The sequence below is a fragment of the Bombina bombina genome, chromosome 7 (assembly GCF_027579735.1).
Source record: "Bombina bombina isolate aBomBom1 chromosome 7, aBomBom1.pri, whole genome shotgun sequence".
Lineage (NCBI taxonomy): Eukaryota > Metazoa > Chordata > Amphibia > Anura > Bombinatoridae > Bombina > Bombina bombina.
In genome coordinates this window covers 278,696,325-278,708,658 of record NC_069505.1, presented here as the reverse complement: position 1 = coordinate 278,708,658, position 12,334 = coordinate 278,696,325, and the positions used below count along the sequence as shown (strand labels likewise).

Here is a 12,334-nt window from a genome sequence, read left to right as displayed (position 1 = left end):
TGTATTTTTTTTTACAGGTAAAAGAGCAGATTTCTTTGGGGCAATGCCCCGCAAAAGGCCCTTTTTAAGGGCTATTAGCAGCTTAGTGTAGGCTAGGGTTTTTTATTTTGAGGGGGCTTTTTTATTTTGATAGGGCTATTAGATTAGGTGTAATTAGTTTAAATATTTGATAATTTCTTTTTTTTGGTGTAATTCAATGTTTTTTTTTAAATTTAGTTAATTGTATTTAATTAATGTAATTTATTTAATTTTATTGTAATGTTAGGTGTTAGTGTAACTCTGGTTAGGTTTTATTTTACAGGTAAATTTGTATTTATTTTAACTAGGTAGTTATTAAATAGTTAATAAATACAAACTTAGCTGTGAAATAAAAATAAAACCTAAGATAGCTACAATGTAACTATTAGTTATATTGTAGCTAGTTTAGGGTTTATTTTACAGGTAAGTATTTAGTTTTAAATAGGAATTATTTAGGTAATGATATTAAGTTTTATTTAGATTTATTTTAATTATATTAAAGTTAGGGGTGTTAGGGTTAGGGTTAGACTTAGAGTTAGGTTTAGGGGTTAATATATTTATGTGGAAGGCCAGAGGTTTAGGGGTTAATAACTTTAGTATAGTGTCGGCGGCGACGTTGGGGGCGGCAGATTAGGGGTTAATAAATTTATGTAGGTTGTGGCGACATTGGGGGCGGAAGATTAGGGGTTAATAAGTGTAGGTAAGTGGTGGCGACGTTGGGGGCGGCAGATTAGGGGTTAATAAGTATAATGTAGGTGTCGGCAATGTCGGGGGCGGCAGATTAGGAGTGTTTAGACTCGTGGTTTATGGTGTTAGGTGTAAACATAGATTTTGTTTCCCCATAGACATCAATGGGGCTGCGTTACGGAGCTTTACACTCTTTTATTGCAGGTGTTAGGCTGCTCAAAGCAGCACTGGTATTTGTGTGCGGTATGGAGCTCAATGCAGCCATATCGCCGGGTTTTTGCAAAATTGCAATAGCAGTGCTATTAAAGGTGAGTGGTGTCAATAACTTGCAAGTTATTACCGAGCCACTCATAATGCAAAACTCGTAATCTGAGTGTAATTATGAGTGTACTTTATAATGTATTTTTGATGTGACACTTTTTTTATTTTCGCCAAACAGTTAGCTCTGAAATATCTCATTTTTATTAATCTTTTTCTCCCCCCCTTTACTTATGCTTATCAGGCTGCCTCCATTTTCAATAGTTTGACTAGCTTTTACCATATACCCTATGGGCTAGATTACAAGTGCCGCAGTAAATCTAAATTTTTCGCTAGCATAATGCATTTTTGCGCTTCTAGGGATCCACTCATATTACAAGTTGAGAAATTCATTATTTTGCGCCAGTGGTTGCCCGAAAAGCGCAAAAATCGCTAGCGGAGTTTTCTCGTGCACATGCATGTGTTCGTTTAAGGACTGTTTTAAGGACTGTTGTTGGTAGTTTATTTTTAGAATAGTTTTTTTTTTGTGTATTTGTTTTTAGGGGTTTTAGAATAGGATATTTTTTGGTAATTTTTGTAATGGTAATTTTTTTTTTGGGGGTGGGTAAATAGTAGTTTTTTTTTTTTTGTGTTAATTTATGGGTATTTTAATTTGATGATAGTTTATTACTTTGCATTCTCGGGGGAAGGCGGTTTAGGGGTTAATAGAATTATTTAGTGTTTGTGATGTGAAGGGTGGCGGTTTAGGGGTTAATAGTATTATTTAGTGTTTGCAATGTGGGGGGATGGCAGTTTACGGGTTAATAGTGTAGTTTATGGGTGTAAGTGTAATTTGTAATGTATTTTTGTTGTTTGTGCAACTTTTTTTTTCAGAACACAGTTTCCCTTAGCTCTTAGATCACGGTAAGGATTGAAGCCGAAAAGGCTATTGCGCTAGCACAATCACGATTTCTCCCGACTTGAAATATTAGCGGAAGAAAAATGGATTGGAAATTGCGAAATTGCAATTATCAGCATTGTGTTGCTGCACTACAGCTTTGAACACTTTCAGTAAATATTCCAAACTGCAGCTTGGCTTACATGTAGAAAATAAAGGTCCTAAAAACAAATTACCCCCTCACACCCGTGATAATGTCCTTTTTGTTTCTTATAACTTTCTATACTGAACAACTAATCAAATGCTCATTCCTGCTAGGGGTATCTCGCAAGAAGACACATGCTGCCAAAACCACAGCAGTAGACAGTGAACCGATATGCCCTAGAGGATTCTATTACGATTGCACAGTTTGGAATATTTACTAACAGTCTTTAAAGCAATGGCGCGGGAGCATGCTACTGCTAAAATACATAGGGCATATGGTGGGTGTGGGTGTCTGGGTTGTCGGTGGGTGTATCTGGGCTGTTGGTGGTTGTGTCTGCGCTGTTAGTGGGTGTCTCTCGGCTGTTGGTGGGAGTGTCTGGGTTGTTGGTGGGTGTATCTGGGTTGTTGGTGGGTGTATCTAGGCTGTCTGTGGGTATATCTGGGCTGTCGGTGGGTATATCTGGGCAGTTGGTAGGTGTATCTAGGCTGTCTGTGGGTATATCTGGGCTGTCGGTGGGTATATCTGGGCAGTTGGTAGGTGTATCTGGGCTGTCGGTGTGTTGTCTGGGCTGACGGTGGGTGTGTCTGGGCTGTTGGTGGGTGTATCTGGGCTGTCAGTGGGTGTATCTGGACTGTTGGTGGGTATGTCTGAGCTGTCGGTGGGTGTATCTGGGCTGTTGGTAGGTGTGTCTGGGTTGTCTGGGCATTTTGTGGTCATGTTTGGGTGCTTTGTGGGTGGGGCTAAGGGCAATTCTGCAAACAGGAAAATATGACTGTCTCAGAGGGACAGTGGGACAGAGCACTGAATCAGGGACTGTCTATCTCAAATAGGGACAGTCTGTTGCATTTACTATAATCCTTTCTGCTTCTAGTCAAAAATGAAATGCACCATCTCCTTTAATCCAGAGTCAGGTGTTCTATGCTATTGCTATTATATGCTTTGCAATATTTTCATTTTATACCATTAATTGAAGTATGTCAAAGGCATAAAAAATATAAATTTGATATACATTATAAATTGGGCATACAGGGAGTGCAGAATTATTAGGCAAGTTGTATTTTTGAGGATTAATTTTATTATTGAACAACAACCATGTTCTCAATGAACCCAAAAAACTCATTAATATCAAAGCTGAATAGTTTTGGAAGTAGTTTTTAGTTTGTTTTTAGTTATAGCTATTTTAGGGGGATATCTGTGTGTGCAGGTGACTATTACTGTGCATAATTATTAGGCAACTTAACAAAAAACAAATATATACCCATTTCAATTATTTATTTTTACCAGTGAAACCAATATAACATCTCAACATTCACAAATATACATTTCTGACATTCAAAAACAAAACAAAAGCAAATCAGTGACCAATATAGCCACCTTTCTTTGCAAGGACACTCAAAAGCCTGCCATCCATGGATTCTGTCAGTGTTTTGATCTGTTCACCATCAACATTGCGTGCAGCAGCAACCACAGCCTCCCAGACACTGTTCAGAGAGGTGTACTGTTTTCCCTCCTTGTAAATCTCACATTTGATGATGGACCACAAGTTCTCAATGGGGTTCAGATCAGGTGAACAAGGAGGCCATGTCATTAGATTTTCTTCTTTTATACCCTTTCTTGCCAGCCACGCTGTGGAGTACTTGGACGCGTGTGATGGAGCATTGTCCTGCATGAAAATCATGTTTTTCTTGATGGATGCAGACTTCTTCCTGTACCACTGCTTGAAGAAGGTGTCTTCCAGAAACTGGCAGTAGGACTGGGAGTTGAGCTTGACACCATCCTCAACCCGAAAAGGCCCCACAAGCTCATCTTTGATGATACCAGCCCAAACCAGTACTCCACCTCCACCTTGCTGGCGTCTGAGTCGGACTGGAGCTCTCTGCCCTTTACCAATCCAGCCACGGGCCCATCCATCTGGCCCACCAAGACTCACTCTCATTTCATCAGTCCATAAAACCTTAGAAAAATCAGTCTTGAGATATTTCTTGGCCCAGTCTTGACGTTTCAGCTTGTGTGTCTTGTTCAGTGGTGGTCGTCTTTCAGCCTTTCTTACCTTGGCCATGTCTCTGAGTATTGCACACCTTGTGCTTTTGGGCACTCCAGTGATGTTGCAGCTCTGAAATATGGCCAAACTGGTGGCAAGTGGCATCTTGGCAGCTGCACGCTTGACTTTTCTCAGTTCATGGGCAGTTATTTTGCGCCTTGGTTTTTCCACACGCTTCTTGCGACCCTGTTGACTATTTTGAATGAAACGCTTGATTGTTCGATGATCACGCTTCAGAAGCTTTGCAATTTTAAGAGTGCTGCATCCCTCTGCAAGATATCTCACTATTTTTTACTTTTCTGAGCCTGTCAAGTCCTTCTTTTGACCCATTTTGCCAAAGGAAAGGAAGTTGCCTAATAATTATGCACACCTGATATAGGGTGTTGATGTCATTAGACCACACCCCTTCTCATTACAGAGATGCACATCACCTAATATGCTTAATTGGTAGTAGGCTTTCGAGCCTATACAGCTTGGAGTAAGACAACATGCCTAAAGAGGATGATGTGGTCAAAATACTCATTTGCCTAATAATTCTGCACTCCCTGTATATGAATTAATTGGCATGTCACAGGCAATAACATATAAATTAGTTGTGTCATATCAATTTCAGGCATACTCATGGGAGTCTTAGAATCAGAAGGTTGAATATTTGTATCTACTAGATTTGTGCAGCAGCAAAAAATCTGAATCTTTCGCAATGAATATTTAAAAAAAACGTTTTCAGGATATTCGGCTGCTGCGCTTTTCGGTATTTGTTTTGTTTTAACTTAAACAAAAACTGAATATTCATGGAACATTTACACTCATTTTGTAAATGTTCCTTTGCTACAGGTGAAAATGTTCTACTTACCTTAAGCACGTTAATCCCGAGCCTTCTTCACACAGCCCTGGGCCTCGCTAATAAGAAGCTTAGCGTGGCAGATCACAGGGCCTGCACTAAAGAGCCTTATACTTTAATGCAGGTTCTAGGCTCCACCACGATAAGCCTTGTATTAGCACGTCCTGGGGCTATGTGCAGTAGTGTCGGGATTAACGCGGCTCTCCAGGTAAGTATTTAGACCCTAAAGGTAATTTAAATAGAACAAATTAATTTCACATTTCTTTGTTTTATTTAAATTTAGTTGATGCATTCCTTCTGATTTTCTCTGTTTTCATCACCAATTCACATTGGTTACGAAACAAATGCACAAGCTTAGTATCTACAGAGTATATTTGGGTGCACTTGTCCATATGGCTAAAGTGCGTGTGTCCGCGAATACTTGTATGTCTAGCTTTAATGTTTGTGAGTTTTTCTAACATGTGTGTTTGTGCTTCGCTTTTTGTTTTGTAGAAAGTATTTATCTTTCACTAGTATGAATTGTTTATTGTACTGAATTTATTTGCTGTACATCCATTTCTTGTATCTTGTTCATGCATAAATTGTGTATGGATTCATCAGGTATTAATTAACTTGTGACTTAAATCCGGTTGGTTTCGTACAGAACATAGCAGAAGTATGATGGAGAGGAAATGGTTGTCTTTATATAATTCTTACTAAAATACCCACTCAAACCAAAAGTAAAGACATGGTCAGAGTAGCATAAAAATAAAATCAATCTTCACAGATTCTTTGGGGAGTGAGAGGCTGAAAGAAGCTTAAAGCCTGTATTTAATTTAGCTGCAGTTATCATGCGAGATGGTGGTGGTACTCCTGATCCCACTGGAGGAGAACTGCGAGAAAGCAGACAGAGACAGCACAGGCTCCATTAACTAAGTGGCGTTAACTGCTAACAAGGAAAAATGAGTAAACTGGAGCAGATAGCAGGAAACGTTAACAAAGTCAGAGGATTGTGGTGAGAGAGGATGGTACACTGAGGGGGATGGTAGAACATAAAGTGAAGATGGCACAGTAAGACAGGCATGAAAGGAACAAATGGTATGGCACAGGTGTCTATGAAAAAGAGAACATATAACAATTGTGAGGATATAAAAGAGATGCTGACTTAATAATTAGGGATAAAAAGGGGAGGGTGGCACAATGTGGGAGACATTAACAAAAGCTTATACAATGAGGGCACATAGAAATGAGAGGATAACACCATGATGAAAAGAAAGGATGGCACAGTAGGGTTAAGCAGAACAAAGAGACCTTGGCACAAGGAATGGAGACATAATATGATGGTATAATGAGAAGATAACATAATGAGGGAAGGAGGACAGAATTAGAATGGCAAAATTAGAAAGGGGAGAGGAATGGCATGGATGGCATAATGAGAAAGTGGAGAGGAATGGTATGGATGGCACAATGAGAAAGGGGAGAGGAATTTTATAGATGGCACAATGAAAAAGAGAATAGGAATGGTATGGATGGCACAATGAGAAAGGGGAGAGGAATGTTATAGATGGTACAATGAAAAAGAGAAGAGGAATGGTATGGATGGCACAATGAGACAGGGGAGAGGAGTGGTATGGATGGCACAATGATAGAGAAAGGGGAGACAAACAGTATGGATGACACAATGATAGAGAAAGAGGAGAGGAATGGTATGGATGGCACAATGAGAAAGGGGAGAGGAATGTTATAGATGGCACAATGAAAAAGAGAAGAGGAATGGTATGGATGGCACAATGAGACAGGGAAGAAGAGTGGTATGGATGGCACAATTATAGAGAAAGGAGAGACAAACAGTATGGATGACACAATGATAGAGAAAGAGGAGAGGAATGGTATGGATGGCACAAGGAAAGAGAAAGGGGAGACAAATAGTATGGATGCCACAATGATAAAGAAAGAGGAGAGGAATGGTATGGATGGCACAATGAGAGAGAATGGAGAGAGGAATGGTATGGATGGCACAATTATAGAGAAAGGGGAGAGGAATGGTATGGATGGCACAATGATAGAGAAAAGGGAGATGAATAGTATGGATGGCACAATAATAGAGAAAGAGGAGAGGAATGATATGGATGGCACAATGATAGAGAAAGGAGAGAGGAATGGTATGGATGGCACAATGATAAAGGAGAGAGGAATGGTATGAATGGCACAATTATAGAGAAAAGAGGAGACGAATGGTATGGATGACAATGATAGAGAAAGGGTTGATGAATAGTATGGATGACACAATGATTGAGAGAGGATAGGAATGGTATGAATGGCAAAATGATAGAGAAAAGCGGAGACAAATAGTATATATGGCACAATGATAGAGAAAAGGGAGAGGAATGGTATGGATGGCACAATGGTAGAGAAAGGGGAGATGAATAATATGGATGGCACAATGAAAGAGAAAGGGGAGAGGAATGGTATGGATGGCACAATAATAGAGAAAGGGGAGACAAATAGTATGGATGGCACAATGATAGAGAAAGGGTTGATGAATAGTATGGATGGCACAATGATTGAGAGAGGATAGGAATGGTATGGATGGCACAATGATAGAGAAAAGAGGAGACGAATAGTATAGGTGGCACAATGATAGAGAAAAGGGAGAGGAATGGTATGGATGGCACAATGGTAGAGAAAGGGGAGATGAATAATATGGATGGCACAATGAAAGAGAAAGGGAAGAGGAATGTTATGGGTGGCACAATGATATAGAAAAGAGGAGAGGAATGGTATAGATGGCACAATAAAAAAATAAAGGGGAGATGAATGGTATGGATGGCACAATGAGAGAGAAAGGGGAGAGGAATGGTATGGATGGCACAATGAGAGCGAAAGCAGAGAGGAATGGTATGAATGGCACAATGAGAGAGAAAGGGGACAGGAATGGTATGGGTGGCACAATAAGAGACAAAAGGGAGAGGAATGGTATGGATGGCACAATGAGAGAGAAAGGGGAGAGGAATGGTATGGATGGCACAATGAGAGAGAAAGGGCAGAAAATAGGGTATGGATGGCACAATGAGAGAAAGGGGAGAGGAATGGTATGGATGGCACAATGAGAGAGAAAGGGAGAGGAATAGTATGGATGGCACAATGAGAGAGAAAGGGGAGTGGAATGGTATGGATGGCACAATGAGAGTGAAAGGGGAGAGGAATGGTATGGATGGCACAATGAGAGAGAAAGGGGAGATGAATGGTATTTATGGCACAATGATAGAGAAAAGGGAGATGAATAGTATGGATGGCACAATGATAGAGAAAGAGGAGAGGAATGATATGGATGGTACAATGATAGAGAAAGGAGAGAGGAATGGTATGGATGGCACAATGATAGAGAAAGGAGAGAGGAATGGTATGAATGGCACAATTATAGAGAAAAGAGGAGATGAATGGTATGGATGACAATGATAGAGAAAGGGTTGATGAATAGTATGGATGACACAATGATTGAGAGAGGATAGGAATGGTATGGATGGCACAATGATAGAGAAAAGAGGAGACAAATATTATATATGGCACAGTGATAGAGAAAAGGGAGAGGAATTGTATGGATGGCACAATGGTAGAGAAAGGGGAGATGAATAATATGGATGACACAATGAAAGAGAAACGGGAGAGGAATGGTATGGATGGCACAATGATAGAGAAAGGGGAGACAAATAGTATGGATGGCACAATGATAGAGAAAGGGTTGATGAATAGTATGGATGGCACAATGATTGAGAGAGGATAGGAATGGTATGGATGGCACAATGATAGAGAAAAGAGGAGACGAATAGTATAGATGGCACAATGATAGAGAAAAGGGAGAGGAATGGTATGGATGGCACAATGGTAGAGAAAGGGGAGATGAATAATATGGATGGCACAATGAAAGAGAAAGGGAAGAGGAATGTTATGGGTGGCACAATGATAGAGAAAAGAGGAGAGAAATGCTATAGATGGCACAATAAAAAAGTAAAGGGGAGATGAATGGTATGGATGGCACAATGAGAGAGAAAGGGGAAAGGAATGGTATGGATGGCACAATGAGAGCGAAAGTGGAGAGGAATGGTATGAATGGCACAATGAGAGAGAAAGGGGACAGGAATGGTATGGGTGGCACAATAAGAGAGAAAAGGGAGAGGAATGGTATGGATGGCACAATGAGAGAGAAAGGGGAGAGGAATGGTATGGATGGCACAATGAGAGAGAAAGGGCAGAGAATAGGGTATGGATGGCACAATGAGAGAGAAAGGGGAGTGGAATGGTATGGATGGCACAATGAGAGTGAAAGGGGAGAGGAATGGTATGGATGGCACAATGAGAGAGAAAGGGGAGAGGAATGGTATTTATGGCACAATGAGAGCGAAGGGGAGAGGAATGGTATGGATGGCACAATGAGAGAGAAAGGGGAGAGGAATGGTATTTATGGCACAATGAGAGCGAAAGGGAGAGGAATCGTATGGATGGCACAATGAGAGAGAAAGGGGAGATAAATGGTATCGATGGCACAATGAAAAAGAAAGGGGAGAGGAATGGTATGGATGGCACAATGAAAGTGAAAGGGGAGAGGAATTGTATGGATGGCACAATGAGAGAGAAAGGAGAGAGGAATGGTATGGATGGCACAATGAGAGAGAAAGGGGAGAGGAATGGTATCGATGGCACAATGAGAGAGAAAGGTGAGAGGAATAGTATGGATGGCACAGTGAGAAAGGAGAGAGGAATAGTATGGATGGCATAATGATAAAGGAGAGAGGAATAGTATGGATGGTACAATGAGAAAGAAAAGAGAAATAGTATGGATGGCACAATGATAGAGAAAGGTGAGATGAATAGTATGGATGGCACAATGATAGAGAAAGAGGAGAGGAATAGTATGGATGGCACAATGAGAAAGGAAAGATAAATAGTATGGATAGCACAATGATAAAGAAAGAAGAGAAGAATAGTATGGATGGCACAATGGGAAAGGAGAGAGGAATGGTATGGATGGCACAATGAGAAAGGATAGAGGAATAGTATGGATGGCACAATGATAGAGAAAGAGAAGAAAAAAAGAAATGGATATCAAAAGAAACAAACGGTCTTTTATCCTAGAACAAAGGGTCTGTAACTAACAAAAACAAAACAAAAGGATGAGCTAAACAACAAGTGTGGCACAAAGCAGAACGATGTTGATAGTAAAGGGAGAATTGATGCCATAGTTAGAGAGAGAGAGAGAGAGAGAGAGAGAGAGGGAGAGAGAGGGAGAGAGAGAGAGAGAGAGAGAGAGAGAGAGAGAGAGAGAGAGAGAGAGAGAGAGAGAGAGAGAGAGGATGAAAATGGAAACAGAGAGAGGATGGCACAGTAGTTGAGAGAATTGGAAAGAAGATGGCACAAAAACAGATGGCACCAAGATGGGTAGGAATGGCACTTGGGGATAGAGGGGGAGCAAAGATGAAAGTGAATGGGGAAAGAGAGATAGAAGCACAAGTGTATAACTCATCTCTTACATATTGTGCTAATTTCTTGTGTTTTGTGCTTAGGTTTTGTGTATCGCAACCATATACTGCTTGGTGCCTTTTTTTCCACAGACGATTATCCTCTTTCACTTGGGATTTACTGAGGATTAAAGCACATTAAATAGTCAGTAAAGTAAAAAAATAAACTTTTACGATTCATGCAATTTTAAACTTCTATTATGAAATGATGTGGTTGATGTAGGCTGATAAGAGCTAAGGAGCATGCACATGGTTTAATAGACTATGGTAGCAGTGTTTGCAACTATATATAACATTAAAATTAACATTGTTGCAGATGCTGCTACCAGGTGGCTAAAGACACATCTTCTCCTGAGCACACTTGAGAATTGAAAAGTTGTTAAAAATTGCATGTTCTATTTAATCCCTTTAAGTTTAATTTTGACTTTACTGTCCCTTTAAAGTAATTTTTTTTCTTTATTTCATCTAAAACTTGATTTTCACTCTTGAGAGTTCTGTCAATATCCACCAATAGAGATTTCAAATTCTTGTTTAACAGCCTGTAAGCAATCTGTCCATGCAAATGAGTTGTGCACAAACATGCACTTCCTGTTAAGGTGGGAATCAAAGTAATGTCTTAAACAAAAACATATGTTAATGTTTAAAAGGACATAATACTCATATGCTAAATCACTTGAAACTGATGCAGTATAACTGTAAAAAGCTGACAGGAAAATATCACCTGAGTATCTCTATGTAAAAAAGGAAGATATTTTACCTCACAATTTACTCAGCTCAGCAGAGTAAGTTCTGTGTAAAAAGTTATACTCAGCTGCTACCCAGCTGCAGTTAAAAAAAAATAAAAAAATGAAGAAATGAACAGCAGCCAATCAGCATCAACAGTGCTGAGGTCATGAACTCTTTTACTGTGATCTCATAAGATTTCACTTAACTCTCATGAGATTTCATAGTAGACTTCCTTACACTGAATAGGGAAATAAGATGAGTGTGCACGAAAGCTCACTCCCTTAGCTGTCCCGGGACAGACATACTGATTTGCTGCTTAGAAGTCCTTTACAATGGGATGTGGCTACTGAGAAACTTTTGAGGCAAAATATATTTCTTTTTTACATAGAGATGTTCAGGTGATATTTTCTAGTCAGCTTTTTACAGCTATACTGCATCACTTTCAAGTGTTAAACATTTGGTTATTATGGCCCTTTAAACAGTAATCTTTCAAACGCATTTTTTTCTTTTTATGTCCCTTTTAGGACCTCTCCTCTGTAGAATATGCCGTAAAATATGCATTTTCTTCTCTGATTTGCAGGTTCTGGATAAATGAAATGTGTTATTTAGCTGAACTGATTTTGATTTTATTTGAACTTTTCATACTATTAATTAGTTAAATGTTAATAAGTGACAGATTTTTATCCTGTCGTAAGAAAATATCAAAAAGGTCAAAAGGGACAGTAAAATAGCAATTACATTTTCATGGTTTAGACAAAGGCCTCTAGTTATCAAGCTCCGGATGGAGCTTGATGGCCCCTGTTTCTGGCGAGTCTCCAGACTCGCCAAAAACAGCAGTTATGAAGCAGCGGTCACAAAGACCGCTGCTCCATAAGCTCTCCGCCTCCGGACAGACATCGCCGGAAATCAACCCGATCGAGTACGATCGGGTTGATTGACACCCCCCTGCTGGTGGCCTATTGGCCGCGATTCTGCAGGGGGCGGCATTGCACCAGCAGCTCTTGTGAGCTGCTGGTGCAATGCTGAATACGGCGAGCATATTGCTCGCCGTATTCAGCGAGGTCTGTCGGACCTGATCCGCACTGTCGGATCAGGTCCGACAGACCTTAATAACTAGAGGCCAAAGACTCCAATTTAAAAAAAAGCCAGTGTAGTTTTTTTTATCAATCAAATTTGCTTTGTTCTT

The 12,334-nt window shown here is 40.0% G+C and overlaps 1 protein-coding gene across 1 annotated transcript in view; it reads left to right on the top strand.

Moving 5' to 3' along the window:
- GRM7 (glutamate metabotropic receptor 7) overlaps positions 1-12,334 on the top strand; it is a 759,363-nt gene that overhangs the window by 686,338 nt on the left and 60,691 nt on the right. The gene's annotated exons all lie outside the window — the stretch shown is intronic.